This window comes from Populus trichocarpa, chromosome 5 (genome assembly GCF_000002775.5).
Source record: "Populus trichocarpa isolate Nisqually-1 chromosome 5, P.trichocarpa_v4.1, whole genome shotgun sequence".
Classification (NCBI taxonomy): domain Eukaryota; kingdom Viridiplantae; phylum Streptophyta; class Magnoliopsida; order Malpighiales; family Salicaceae; genus Populus; species Populus trichocarpa.
The window spans coordinates 6,682,506-6,697,791 of NC_037289.2; the positions used below are offsets into that span (position 1 = coordinate 6,682,506).

The following is a 15,286-nucleotide window of genomic DNA, read 5'->3' on the forward strand; positions in this document are numbered from 1 at the left end:
TATTAAAGATTTAGAGGGTATTTGGTTTGGAGGTGGCTTTGGCTTTATTTAGTGAGACCCGTATAAAAAACATGTATTTTTATTTTATTTTTAAAGATGTAGTTTATGCTTTAAAAAGATTATATCTTTAAAAAATATCATCATATCTCCGAACCAAACACATATTAAATAAATGAGGTCGGCTCCAATCCCTCTCTTAGCCAAATTCATTGAGACGTATTCACGTTTATTTGAATACAATAAAATACCTTTCATACACGGAAGTGCTTGTTGGATTAATGAGTCTAATAAAAAATATAAATAAATGTCGAAACAAAGTTTTCTAGAACTTTCAGTTTGGTGTGAGTTATAGAGTTATTGCCTCCCTCTAAAAAATAACTTGAAGTAAATTTCCTTGAAAAACATGTGAAGGCTAAATTAATTGCCTCCCTCTTTATTTTGCTCTCTCTCTAAACGCTTCCTCTCTTTCTAAGATCAGACAATCTAAGGATTTTACCAATTTTCAGTCATTATATTCATTTATTCAAGGATCATGGAAAGCTCACAATCTCGAATTTAAGAGAATGGAAGTGAACATTGACCAAAACTATGCCATTTTGCATAATCAAGAGTGCGCCAAAACCACATCGTTTTGGATCATTGTTTATAAAGTGAACATTGACCAAAGTATTTATCAAGTATTGCTTTTTTATATAAATAATATAATTGTTCTATAGGGTAAATTTGTTCTTATTAAGTTTTTTTATTCAAATTGACAATATTATATTTTTTATTTTAAAAAAAATAAGGATTGGTAGAAAACGTTTTCACAATTGCTTAAAAACATTTTAATAAAAAAAAATTCAAAATTACTTGATCATTGAAATTTTAAGAAATAAAAATTTTTATTTTTTAAAAAACATGTAACAGAATCTACGATACTCGATTGATTAAATATTGTGAGCACAAGTGCTCAAATAGAAAAACAAAATAAGTTAGGTATATAAATAGAAAAAATAATAAATTACAAGTATTTCATGTGCTATTATTCTAAAAAAAATATATATTAAATTAATTTCAACCCAAATTTACTTGATAGAAAGTTAATTATCATATCAACATTCTAATAACAAAAGAAACGGAGGTACATGATCGATTAAATTTCATAAATACAAGTATTCAAATAGAAAAACAAGTCATGCATGTATTTAAATAAACAAATTATAAAATACAAATACTTTGTAATTTGTATACCATTACTTCTAAGTATTTCAAGGAGAAAATAAAAAGCCTGAAGAAGAAGTGTATATATACACGAAGCTACCCGTTGCGGAAGACCTTAGCAATAGGTGTAGATATAAAAATCTTGACTCTCGATCCAAAGTAATAATAGCATTCACTAGATGAGTGAATGCCGCGGGTTAAGTTCAATATTTTTTTAATATAAAAAATATTTAAATGTTATTATTTTTTTTCTAGTAGAAAAAAAAATTAAATCTTGTTATGTAACTTATTTAACTTTACTGGTCTAAAAACAACTTATACAACCCGTAAAAATAATAGTTAACTAAACAAACTTTTGAGATGATATTTTTTTTAATATTAAAATAACAGCATATTGAATTGACCTGGGACAACCCAGGTTAACATGTCAAATTCATGACCCGAGTTATGAAACTATGATAACCATATAGAAAGCAATATGAAGCCTAATTCACAATCATCCAAATATTGAAAGATGAAATTGAAAAAAAAATCAATTCAAAAATGACCTAAAAAAATGACCTGAATTAGCATATTAAACTTGCAACCCGAGTTATAAGATCGAGATAACCCCATGAAAAGCAAATTAAAAGAAATTATGAATTCCAATCCCCAACTACTTCTATATTGAATGATGAGATTAAAAAAAAAAACAATTAAAAAACAACATAAAAAACAACATGAGTCAATCCACCAAACTATGACCTGGGTCATCAAACCGAGATGACCTTATAGAAAAAAATTAAAAAATAATGACCTAATTTAACGGGAGTTAACCAGTCAAATCCGCAACTTTAGTCTTGAAAATGTAATAACTTCATAGAAAAAAGATCAAAACAAATTATAAAGCTCTATTTTCAATCGTCCCTGTCGGATCCAATGTTGAATAATGAAATTTATAAAAATTTTAATTAAAAAATAACATAAAATATAAGCCAAATCAACTCAAGTTAACCATTAAGCATTATTCTCGAGTCATAAAACCAGGATAACCTAATGAAAAATAAACTGAAACAAATCATGAAACCTAATTCATAATCAAACAAAATATTAATTGATGAAATTGGAAAAAAAAAGTCAATTAAAAAAAAAGAAGAAAATTAAGTCAATTGAGTTAATTTGCCAAACCTGCGACCCGAGTTATGAGATATAGACAACCCAATAAAAAGCAAATCTAATGTTGAAGGACTTGTAACCCGGGTCATAAGACCGATATAACCTCTTAGAAATAAAAATAAAAAAGACAACCTGATTTAACCAAGGTTAAAATGCCAAAACTCGCAACCTTGATTGTGAGACCAAGATAATCCCATAAAAAGCAAATCAAAACAGATTATGAAGCTCAATTCTCAATCGATCTAATGTTGAATGATAAAATTGAAAAAAAATAAATTAAATAAAAGACACAAAAAATAACCCGAGACAACTCGGGTTAACCCGAGTTATACTATTTTCGGGTCATAAGACCAGGATAACCTAATGAAAAGTAAACAAAATAAATTATAAAATTTAATTCTCAATCAAATCAATATTAAAAGGATAAAATTGAAAAAAAAACTAATTAAGAAAAATAAATAAAATTAAGTCAACCAGGTTAACCTGTTAAACATGAGATTCATGTAATGAGAATGTGATAACTAAATAGATAAAAAATATAATATTAAAATATAATATTAAAAAATAAAATTAAACAAAAATAATTAATTAAAAAAATCAAAGAAAAAAATAAAAAGAGCAAGGCAAAACACTATTCTATTGAATAATGCTATATAAAAAAAGGTATAAAAAAACCCCTCTCTTTTAGTTTATAGTTAACTAATTACTATGCATGTCCTTTATTAGAGCAAAAAACAATTTCAACACAAAAACAATGCATGGGTTGTATTTATCATAAAAAACATTTTTATTATGAATTGAAAAGTTTAATTTTTGTATTTAATAAAATAAATTAAAAATTATATATTAATAAATGTTAAAATAATAATTGATTATAATCAAAGATCATGTACATAAATATTAATATATTTGATTTCGTGATGGGTGAAGGTTTTCAAATTCTTTAATTTACTTATACAATAATGAAATTGTTTTTTTTTTTTAATAAAAACAATAACTTAAACTCCATTCAAATGAAATAAATCTGTATTGGTTAGGGGGCAAAAAATTTTAATGTAGAAAGCAAAGCAAAAATAAATAATTTGATATATGTGCCGAGGTTTGAAAATATTCCTGTGGAGGTAGGTATTTGTACCTACAGATGGGCGAAAACTAAGGGCTGATTGTGAAGAGATTTTGTTTTTCCAAATTTGTTGGTAAAATCACAAATAAGACAAAATAGCAAAAACCGATCGCGATGGGACTCGAACCCACAATCTCCCGCTCCGGAGGCGAGCGCCTTATCCATTAGGCCACGCGATCGTATTGAGAATATTCTAACATACTTAATACTTTTCAATATACAGGGCATGATTAATTATATGATGTATTTTATGCTCTTCCTTGCCTGCTTAGGTAGAAAATTGAATGCGAAATTACACGTAATAAAAGGACAGATGAATTTCGATTTGTTCTCATACAAAACACTAAAGGAGATTAGTGAAATAGTCTGTGTTCGAATGATGATTTTACTATTTTAAAAACATTATTAGACCACCTATTCGAGGTAATATAGTCTTTTTATAAGATTTATTATTCGTTACAAGATTGAGTAGGTACAATTTAATTTTTTTATATTTTTAAAACACAATAAAATAATTAAACTACCATTAAAAGCAAAATTTATTTAATTGATATCTAGAAGTTTTTTTGAGTTTTTATTTTTTAAAAAAACATAGTAAAATAATTAAATTACTCTTAAAAACAAAATTTCTTTAACAGTTATCCAAAGACTTTTTTTTTTAGTTAAAATCAATTTGATTGAGGGACAATTTGATATTATTTCTTAAGACTGTCTCTATCAATTGTGAAACTCTAGTGCCTTCAACCATATTTGTCCAAGGAACGTGGCTCTAATACCGTTTATAATGATTCTAGATTATTATTTTTTAAGATGAGAATTGAAAAGCAAGAACTTGTGGGTAAGGTTGTTAAAAACGTATTTTTAACACAGCATGAAAAATATAAAATAAACTTAAATTGTAAAAATAGATCGTGAAATCGTAAAATCATAAAAAAAATTATTCAAGAATATCAATCAACAAGCAACCCGTATCCCAAATACTTAGCTGTTTGGAGCATGAGCTATTACATATTGTAACAGGATATGTTGCAGAATGCAAAATGCTTTATTATGTCAGCTACTTTTGAAAAGTCCATTCAAGGCTATATTCTTCTTTGAGAAGAATATAAATAAATAAGCAAAAGTTGCAGAGTTGAATAAAGATCTCAATATATATATATATATATATATATATATATATATATATATATATATATATATATATATATATATAAAAGAGGATAAGCGGATGAATTAACAATGTTTATCACTTAACCTAAATGGGAGACGAGTCATGGTTGAAATGTACGGAGCTTGCTTTAGAGAAATTATTGGAGACAGAGTATAAATTATTTGTAAACCAGGTTTCTTATAACTTAGTATGTATTTGCCTAAACCCAGAAGCTATATATCGGCTCATAAAGAGGTTATCTCTATATATGATTTAATTTACATGTAAAATTAGGTATTCGTAGATACAAACCATATATACCATGGACATTATAAAATAATATAGTAAAAACCTATATTACATATATCAATTCATACTTATAATTACTTATCAATTTTCAGTCTCATTTTCCTTTTCAACATATTAAGAAAGTATAAGAGTATAATGCAAGCCATGCATGCAATTGTTTTTGTATTACTTAATTTCTAATGTTACCTTTTACTTTGTTTTAAAACTAAATACATTTAACTGATAAAATTAGGCTAGTGGTGATGTTTTATATACCATCAAGTGCATGCATTTTGGTTTTTCTAATTTTACATATTTATATACCGTAATTCATTTTTCACAATGTACAAAATGAAACAATCACTCCACGAAGAAACTAATAAATTGTGAGGGCCTATTATAATTTATTTTTATGAAATATAATTTGTCATATAGCCTAAATGTAGCAATATAGTATCTGTCAAAAAACCTTCTCAACCTAAAAGTTGAAAATGTTAGGTGAGATCTCATGATATAATTTATATTATTCTCTAACATGCCCCTTGAAGTAAAATCTTTTTGAACTTGAAACTTGTATAAACTCATTTTACCTTGTGTTTAATTTTTATCAAATAAATAAGGATTGTGAGATTCGAACTCGGGACCACTTGATGATCAAGGCTCTGATACTATATCAAAAAACCATTTCAACCCAAAAATTTAAACTGTTAGGTGAACTCTTAGGATATAATTTATATTATTATCTAATAGTATCATTATTGAATTATTATTTTTACTCTTTTATTTTATTTTATTTTTAATTTGAATAAATTATGTAATACAAATGAGGGAGAGAGTCGTTGGATTTGTATTTAGGGATATAATAAAAAAAATCAGATGATTAATAATTCAACCTTTTGACAATGAACAGTAGATTTGAAATATCCCAATTACCATATCTTTGATACGAAGAATTAAAGAAGTTCATTTTGTACGCACCTACGGCTAGCTGTACTATGGATACTTATTTAACATTTAGCAAATCATAGATATTATAAAATAAATAAATAAATAAAATGAAATTATTACTAAAGGTATGGACTATGCTTCTAAGAATCCTTGTCTTAATTTATATTTATATTGTTTTCGAGTTGGATATAAAAGTTTATTTATTATTTTAAATAAATTTTTAAAAATAAAAGATATTATTTTGATGTATAAAAAAATATTTTAAAAAATAATTATTAATATATGAAAACTTGGCTCATCTTGGAACATTTGTCGTCCCGCTTGCCAGGAGTCTCTTGTCAACGTATACAGGGGGGGTCCCACTTGGAAGTGGTCTTGGTCAAACCTTCATAATTAATTATCATTTGTTTCGAGAAGCGATGAATAAAGTACGAAATAATGAAAGGACAGTTAAACATGGTTTTATTCAAGAATGGAAAGACTTTTATTTAATTATTATTTCACATTTTCTTTCCAGTGCTTTTTTCTACATGTTCCCATCAAGCTGTCAAAATCTTCAAGACACGCAGTGCCGACATTTGTTTGTTTTATAGGGTAATCACATGACACGTGTGATTCCATAGTTGAACTTTCTATCAACACCCATTTTTATTTTAATTAACCATTTTGATATGCTTTTCAGAGTGACCTATCTTTAGAAAAAAATTAAAGTAAATGAAGACAAATGGTGTTTTTATTCTATTTTATTTTTATTTTTTAATAAAAGGATTTTTTTAGAGGTCTCAAAGTATTTTCAATAACAATGCAGCATTTTAAAATAATTCTCCCGCCATATTTCCATGGGTTAAATTGCATAATTAGCATGTAAAATACAAATAAAAAGTGAAATAATATAAAAACAAAAAGTTTGAATGAAATAATATAATTTTAGATATCACGGTTGGGAATTGTGAGATCTATTATATGTCACGGTTGAGAATCACAGCATAATTTTGATTAATATTGTTGTTCACAACCACAACATTTATTTAAATTCAATCCTAACCGGTTGATCAATTCATAAAAAAATCGCAAAATTGTCAAAACCAAGCCTAGGAGCGAGATTTTTTAAATCTAAAAATCCGACAATTGAAATAGTGATTTTAAGGAAAACAACAACTGGAAACTCCTGTGAAAATTTAAGAGTGATCAAATGATCAAATCAAAAGTTATAATTCTTTTGAACTATCATTTTGGTCTGGTTGAGCAGACCTCCTTATGTGTTCAGACTTCTTCATAAATATATTTGTTAGGCCATCCACATAATCTATCTGTGGTAGATCCTCATCTAATTATGGCAGACCCATACCTCACTACTCAGAATCACTCGTGAGAATTACTATGTGAACAATAACTTTTTAAAATTTTAATTGGAGTTTGTTTTTGAGTTTATAAATTGGATAAAGATGTATATTTTTACTCATAAAATAAAACATATTTGAAAAAAAATTCATAAAATTATAGTTTTTGTGTGAAACAATCTACCGGTTATACAACTGTATCCAACCATTCGACTGATTGGCAGTTGTCGCGCTTCAAAAACTCGACATGTTTAAATATTGCTATTATGAAGCGCGACAACTTTCTTGTCTCGTTTAGAAATAGCGACATTTAGTAAATGTCGCGTTTCAGAAACGTGATAAGGTGAAAGTATGTTATTTTGCCAAATCTTTTTTAAATAGTATTATTGGGCAAATCATTCAATTTACGGCGCTATTTTTAAAAAAATCCAAAGATATGATCAGTTTTTAGTTTCTATAATTATAGTTCAATTAGCCAAACTGACATGCATTGCAAAATCAACTTTGAATATAGGATAAGATATATTTTCAGGTCAGTTTTTTGCAAATTGAGACCAAGTTTTATACAAGTTAGGTATAGACAATTTATCTATGTATGCATCATTGCATTTAATGAAAAAAAAAACATATTTTAGTGCTTTCGTAAGATTTGGACCGTTGATGATAACCTGGAGATAAGTTACTCGCCACCAACCAAGCTAACTTTTTAAAGCTAATTTGAATGTGTAAATTATTTTATAAGATAATTAGGGTTCTATGAAACAGCCTGACGACACCATTTTCATGGTTTCTACACTTGAATTTCAATCTGAAATTGACAGTCTAATTTGTTTTGCCGGTGAAAGATAGTTTCGTTACTAAAATAAGAGTTTTAGGTGGCCTCATCTCCGGTACCGGTATTTATTTTTACCGCAATTGAAAGAATCTATCTTTTATAATATACTAACTATGTGACCCGAAGCCACAGCCTAACTGTCAGGTGTCTTAACTGTCAGGTTTCTGCAACCTCATGGGATGTGCATTCAGCTAAGCGTTTGGGGCCTGCATTAAGATTTTTTTCAACAAATATTTTTTTAGCAATAATAATAATAATAATTGTTGTTATATTTGTGTTTTTTTCAATTTTCATTTATTCTTAATATTAATACATTTAATTAACATAATAATAATAATAATAATAATAAGAATACAAATAATCATATTTATCACATTAATAATAATATGAAACTTGCTTGATCAAAGTTGATACAATATTAATAATAATATTTATCACAATATTTATCAAATTATTTACAAATAATAATATATTTTTTATGTTTTAAAATTCATTTTTTATATACTCACATCAAAATATTCATTCATGTAAAAACAAAATAATAATATTAATTTTTTTTCTTTTTTATGTTTGATATGAATACTTTTTATAATTTTTATACTTTTTTTTCTTTATCTTTCTATACTTTTTTATATTAATTTTTTTTTCGTGTTATAAATATTATTATAACAAATAATCAAGCATCAAGCGCCCTGGTGCTGCCGCCAAGCGCACAAGTCCGCCCAAGGCTGGTCACACCCTACGCCAGGTGTCTACATGCTGAAGCCTCGGCCAGCCATCGTGTCAGGTGTCTGCTGCCTAGAGCTACGGCTAGGGCGCGTGGCTGGCCCCAACACCCTGGCTTGGCAACCAAAGCGCCAGGTGTCGACAACCCGATCTAATTAAGTTGCCTTTTCCGCTGCATTACTCTCATCTTAATGGAAAACGTCAAATGAACCACCCCAACCGCAATTCTTAACTACAAACATATGCAAGGATCACCCCCCAAGGTGTTACAGTGTCGTCCATGGTTCATTGTATCTTGGTCCACAATGCATGTACAATAGAAAATCCCCACACGTGTTAAGACATAGCAAAACAATTGTGAAAGTTAAGCAACTATACAAGTTTTAATTTATAGCAAAGCAATTGTGCAAGTCCATAGTTAATTGTTTCTTGGTCCACAATGCATGCATATACAATAAGTCCATAGTGAATTGTCTCTTAAATCAGATTCAAAACTTTTATTTTTTCAATAATAGTAATAGTAATATTGGTGATGAAAATAGCAATAATAATAGTAGCAGTAGCAGTGATAAAAATAAAAATAATAATAGTAATAAAAAAAAATAATGATGATGATGATAATGTATTAGCGGTCGTAATGGTAGCAGCAGCAACAACAACAACAATCATAACAACAATGATAGTAACAATAATAATAAAAATAGTAACAATAATGGTAGGAATTTTAATAATAATAGAGTAGTAGTAGTAATAGTGGTGGTGATGGTAGTTGTGATTATATTACTTATTAATAATAGTAGTAATAGTCGTTTAGATTCTCATTCTTTGAATTATTATTTTTTAAATCATTTTGTATGATTGAATTTTTTTCTTTAATTTCATATTTTAATATTTAATTTATTGAAAATTGAACTTTATAATTTTTTTAGATTGAGTGCTTCAAGTTTAATAACCCGGGTCACATATTTAAAAAGTTAATACATTTTTTTTTAAGAAAAAGCTTTATAATTATCTTAATTTTTTATTAGGCTATTCCTGTTGTGGGTTGCGTATTTGGCTGAATATCCTGTGTTGATTTAGTCATAATTAGCATTGTTATATATTTATTGTGACAAATTTTTATGTTATTTTAAATTTTATTTTAATATCTAAACATTATTTATTTTATAAAAAAAATAGTTTGGCCTTATATCGAAACACAAGAAGTAAAGCTAGTAAAAACTAAATATTTATTCAAGGTCTTTTTTCACTCTCTTTACAAGCAGCATTGAATTTGTTTCCAAAAAAAAAAACAAGATATTTGCATGAACTCCCTCCTTTAATTCCAAACTATGAAACACTAACTGTAGGAGACACATTTCAGGTTCGAGTCCTATGGTTGCTTATATGATGGTCACTGGAGGCTTACATGGTCATTAACTTCAGGGCTCGTGGAATTAGTCGAGGTACGTGCAAGCTGGCCCAGACACCCACGTTAAATTAAAAAAAAAAATGAGAAGAAAAAAAAAATCTCACATTTGATAACAAATTTAGTCCCACGCATTAGATCCACCATGTCCATCAGGCTGGATGTCCATATTCGACCATCCACGGATTGCGGCCTTCTCCCTTCAAATATTAATTGATTACAAACTTTGACCTCTGTTTTGTCGTTAATGAGCTAATTAAAAATTATAGCTTTGGATCTTCATGATCTTCCATCTAGCAAGGCTGCTTCGAGTAAGGACTTCGGCTCCTCGTCTAATTATAAGGAAAACTATAGAATAAAAAAAATTAGACACGGTTCCTTTTCTGCCTTTTACCATTAATTAATATTAATAAAAAAGCTAAAACATGTGAGGAAATTTCCTTGGATTGCTTTACTGTCTCTTCTTTGTATTTTTATTTCCTGCTTGAACACATGATTTTTCTGCTTTTTTGTCATTTATTTTTTATTTTTCTATAAGATTAATGTAATTTGTGAATTTGTCAAGGTAACTTAGATTGCTTTAATTATCCAATTTTTGGGTTTGGTGAGTTTTTTTTTTTTTTAATTGAACTTGATTTTTTTATAGTTTATTTTATTTCTCATATAGTTAAAAAAATAGTTTTAGAGAAAATTCATGTTATTAAAATTTATAAAGTAACAAAAATTAAATGATACGAGAAAACCAGTGTTTACCCAACACTCATTGCATTGTGGATTACAATAATAATCCACAGTATTTTGCTTTTGTTTTTTGAATTTTTATTATGATTTTTTTTTATCAAATATATTTTTGTTTATTTTATGTTTTAAAATTGAGATTGATGATAATTTAGCTTTGTAATTTGCTTCTTTTTATTTTGTCTTTATATAAGGTTAACGTGGTTTACGAATTCATCAAGGTAACTCAAGTTGCTTCGATTTACAAGTTTGGTGGGTTGTCTTTTTTTTAATTGAACTTGATTTTTTTAGAGTCTATTTTTTTCTCATATAGTTAAAAAAATAGTTTTAGAGAAAATTCATGTTATTAAACTTTATAGAGTAATAAAAATTAAAGGGTGTGAAAAAATTATTGTTTACCCACACACATTGCACTGTGAATGACAACGGTAATCTATAATATTTTGCTTTCTCTTTCTTTTTCTTTTTGAATTTTTGTGATGATTTCTCTTTCAATTTTTTTTTGTCGATTTCTTCTTTTAATATTGGAATAGTTGAGGATTTGACTTCATAATTTATTTTTTTTTATTTCATCTTTCTATAAGGTTAGCATGGTTTGTAAATTTGCCAGGGTAACTCAGGTTGCGTTTACAAATTTGGTGGTTTTTTTTTTTAAAATTGAACTTGACCTTTTTATAGTCTATTTTTTCTCATATAGTTAAAATAAATTGTTTCAGAGAAACATTATGTTATTAAACATTATAAAGTCCATGGACCTATTCACATGTCTGGCTGGTTGACTTGATTCACGGGTTTGACATGTTTAATTTTTTTTTAATTAGTTTTTTTTTATTTTATCCTTAGATATTGGGTTAATTGGGAATTTAGTTTCATTATTGATTTTGTTTCGCCATTTATGAGGTTATCGTGATCTAAAAAAACCTTCTCGTTATTGGATCGATGTTTGATTTTGCAATCGTCTTTCTCATATAGTTAAAAAAATAGTTTTGAAAAAATAACAAATTATAAATTATAGAATAAAAAAAATATTTATTTACTTAAGATATTGTTTTCTTAATTATGCTTTTTTTCCATAGACATGACTTTTTTTCTGTCAACATCATAGATTTTTAAACACAAGAATTTAAATTATATAAATTTAAGGGAAAAAAATGTTTTCCCTAACACAAAACTCTGTTTTCATTATTTATGTTTTTTATTTATTAGAAGTTTGGTTCTCATTATAAAATTTTATCATGATTTGCAAAGAAATTCTTAACCAATAAAAAATAATAATGTCTCAGTTATTCTTATACGATTGTATGACAAAAAAACCTCAAGTTTGATTGATAATATTTTTTTCTTATAGGTTAAGATTTTTGGATGCGATTCAAGCCCGATGAAGTTTTTTGTTGAAATACATGTGTGGAGTGATGACCCTAAAAAAGAGATGCAGTAGGTCGTGGATAATCAAGCTCATCACCTGTGGTGTGTTAGTTTTCAATTATTTTTTTACGAAGTTATAATTTTCTTCAAGTTAATGAATTTATTTTTTCTTTCTAGGATACAGATAATAGCCGTTTAAAAAAGAGATATGAAGATGATCCTTTGATCCATTTGGATATCGATCCAGATTTGTGGTTGGAGGCAAAATCGTTTAGTAGATCCGATAGAAATCGGGTCTATAGACTTTCTAACTCCATGACAAAAAAACTTGCGGATGACCCATATTGTGTTTGACCAATGGATGCTCGTAATCGGTTACAAGCACTCAAACTCCAGAATTCACAGCGATGTTAGACCAACGAGTACATGATCAGACGACTCTTCTTAATGAAAAATATAAACGACTCACTACGGATTATAAAGAACTCTGCCGAGTAGTAATGGAAATGAGATCACATATGGGTGATCCGTGTGCTCCTTCTTAATGGCTCCACGGTTTCGGCGACGACCAACCTTCTCCTCATTTTTCAGCATCGCCTCTATTTTAAATTTATTGTATTTGAACAAAAAAATATTTAAATTTGTAATAAAAATTTAATTTTAATATTACTTTAATTTCTTTTTATATATTATAATTTTATTTTTAATTATTTTTCTACTTCTGTTCAATATATATATTTTTAAAATATTTTAAATTATTACCGATGGGTTTATTGACGAAACACTTTCGTCGACATATTCCATAAAGTTGAAAAAACATTATTGCAAATGTCATTGCTACTGTTAACTCTCCGACAAAATTACAGATGATATTCCGTCATGATAAGTTATATTTACCAACGAAAAAATAAAAACACCAATGAAATTATATACGGTTTTCTTGTTGTTAATATGTTAAATTTACCAATGGATTTACCTTCAGAATAAAGCGGGTAGATTTATTTTTTGATCTGCTTTGTCTGTCTGTAAATTTATCGGTAAATTTATATCAACGGTAAATACTGATGAAAAGTTTTGTCGATAAAACTGTGAAATCTGGTAGATTTATTTACCAATGGATTTATCTTCGGAATAAAGCGGGTAGATTTATTTTTTGGTGTGCTTTGTCCGTCTGTAAATCCATCGGTAAATTTATATCAACGGTCTCACCGATAGACCATAAATTATCGATGATGATTTTTTTAACGAACTATTTCTTTTCATAATTCCATCGGTAAAATATATATTGACAAACTGTGAGAGTAAATACTGATGAAAAGTTTTGTCGATAAAACTGTGAAATCTGGTAGATTTATTTACCAATGGATTTACTTTCGGAATAAAGCGGGTAGATTTATTTTTTGGTGTGCTTTATCCGTCTGTAAATCCATCGGTAAATTTATATCAACGGTCTCACCGATAGACCATAAATTATCGATGATGATTTTTTTAACGAACTATTTCTTTTCATAATTCCATCGATAAAATATATATTGAAAAACTGTGAGAGTAAATACTGAGGAGAAGTTTTTTCGATAAAACTGTGAAATATGGTAGATTTATTTATCAATGGATTTACCTTCGGAATAAAGCGGGTAGATTTATTTTTTGGTGTGCTTTGTCCGTCTGTAAATCTATCGGTAAATTTATATCAACGGTCTCACTGATAGACCATAAATTATCGATGATGATTTTTTTAGCGATTTATTTCTGTTCATAATTCTATCGGTAAAATATATATTGATATTTTACCGATAAAACTGTGAAATCTGATAGTAAGAGAGAGTGTTGAGAGCGAAAACAAAAGCCAAACTTTATGAATGGGAAGGGCAGCCATCAATGTTGAAATGGAAACAGATCTAGTACCTTCGTTGGTTCGCAGCAGCATAAGCAGCGAAAGAGCCAAACACAAGTGAGAAAAATAGAGGTTGCTGCCTTCATGGCAGCGGCAGCAGCAGCAGCAGCTGGTGCCATGGGCAACTTATGTAGGCTGGTAAAAATGAGGGACATAGAGAAGGTGAGACAATTACAAGAGAGTGTGGATACGAGATTTATTCTCCTCTACTATTGGTTATTTCATGAACAGATAGACAAGTTGCCGAACTACGTTGTGCTCAACCTAGCTCGGAGCAAAGATCAACGGTCCTATTAGAAGCAACACAAAGTGATCAGTGCATGGGCATTTCATTTGTTAAAAAATAAAATAAAAAAGGGTCTTTGTTCTGAATTGTTATTTGAACCAAATAACTTCTAAATGGCTACAGCCACCTTTAGATTTATCGACAAGATATCCTGAACTCTTGCAGCTGTAATGGAAATAAAGATGAAGTACCCATTTTCAATTGACTTTTTCTATCAAGCAAGTAAACTCTTTTTTATACAATATATGTTGGTTATAATAAATACCCTTTTCTCTATTAATTTTAACTTCATGTTATTTTTTTTATTAACGTGGATCTTCGGGCCAGTTTGTACATATCTCGACTAATCCCACGAGTTCTAAAGTTAATAACTATGTAAGCCTCTAGTAGCTCTGAGATTTGTGAGATTCGAACTAATGACTTCTAGAGAGCAAATATAAAGTCTAACCAGTTGAGTTACACTCCTCAAGGTTAATTTCATGTTATTTTTGTTGTTGAGTTGCAACCCAATATATTTAGTGTTGAAATTCTATACCAAGTTAACTTGGATTTATTGATATTTTAGAACCTAGACGTTTTTGATATACAATGAATTTATTAATTTTAAATTTTATGTTCAATTCACTTAAGTTGCGTCCATGGGAAAATAATGTATTAATTAATCACATTTTTAATCTGATACATATACACAAATGTACATACACAACATAATATTCACTGCTAAGTTGAATATTTGCTAATTTGGTGTCTCACAATATACTGCAAGTTATTCTACTCACATATACACAAATGTACATATACAACACAATCCATATTCTTTTGATTAA

At 28.1% G+C, this 15,286-nt stretch overlaps 1 non-coding gene across 1 annotated transcript; it reads right to left on the reverse strand.

Annotated features, from left to right (window-relative positions):
- Window positions 1-3,587: 3,587 nt before the first annotated feature.
- On the reverse strand, window positions 3,588-3,660 carry TRNAR-CCG (transfer RNA arginine (anticodon CCG)). The gene has a single exon. It is a non-coding gene; the product is annotated as a tRNA-Arg (tRNA).
- Window positions 3,661-15,286: the final 11,626 nt, after the last annotated feature.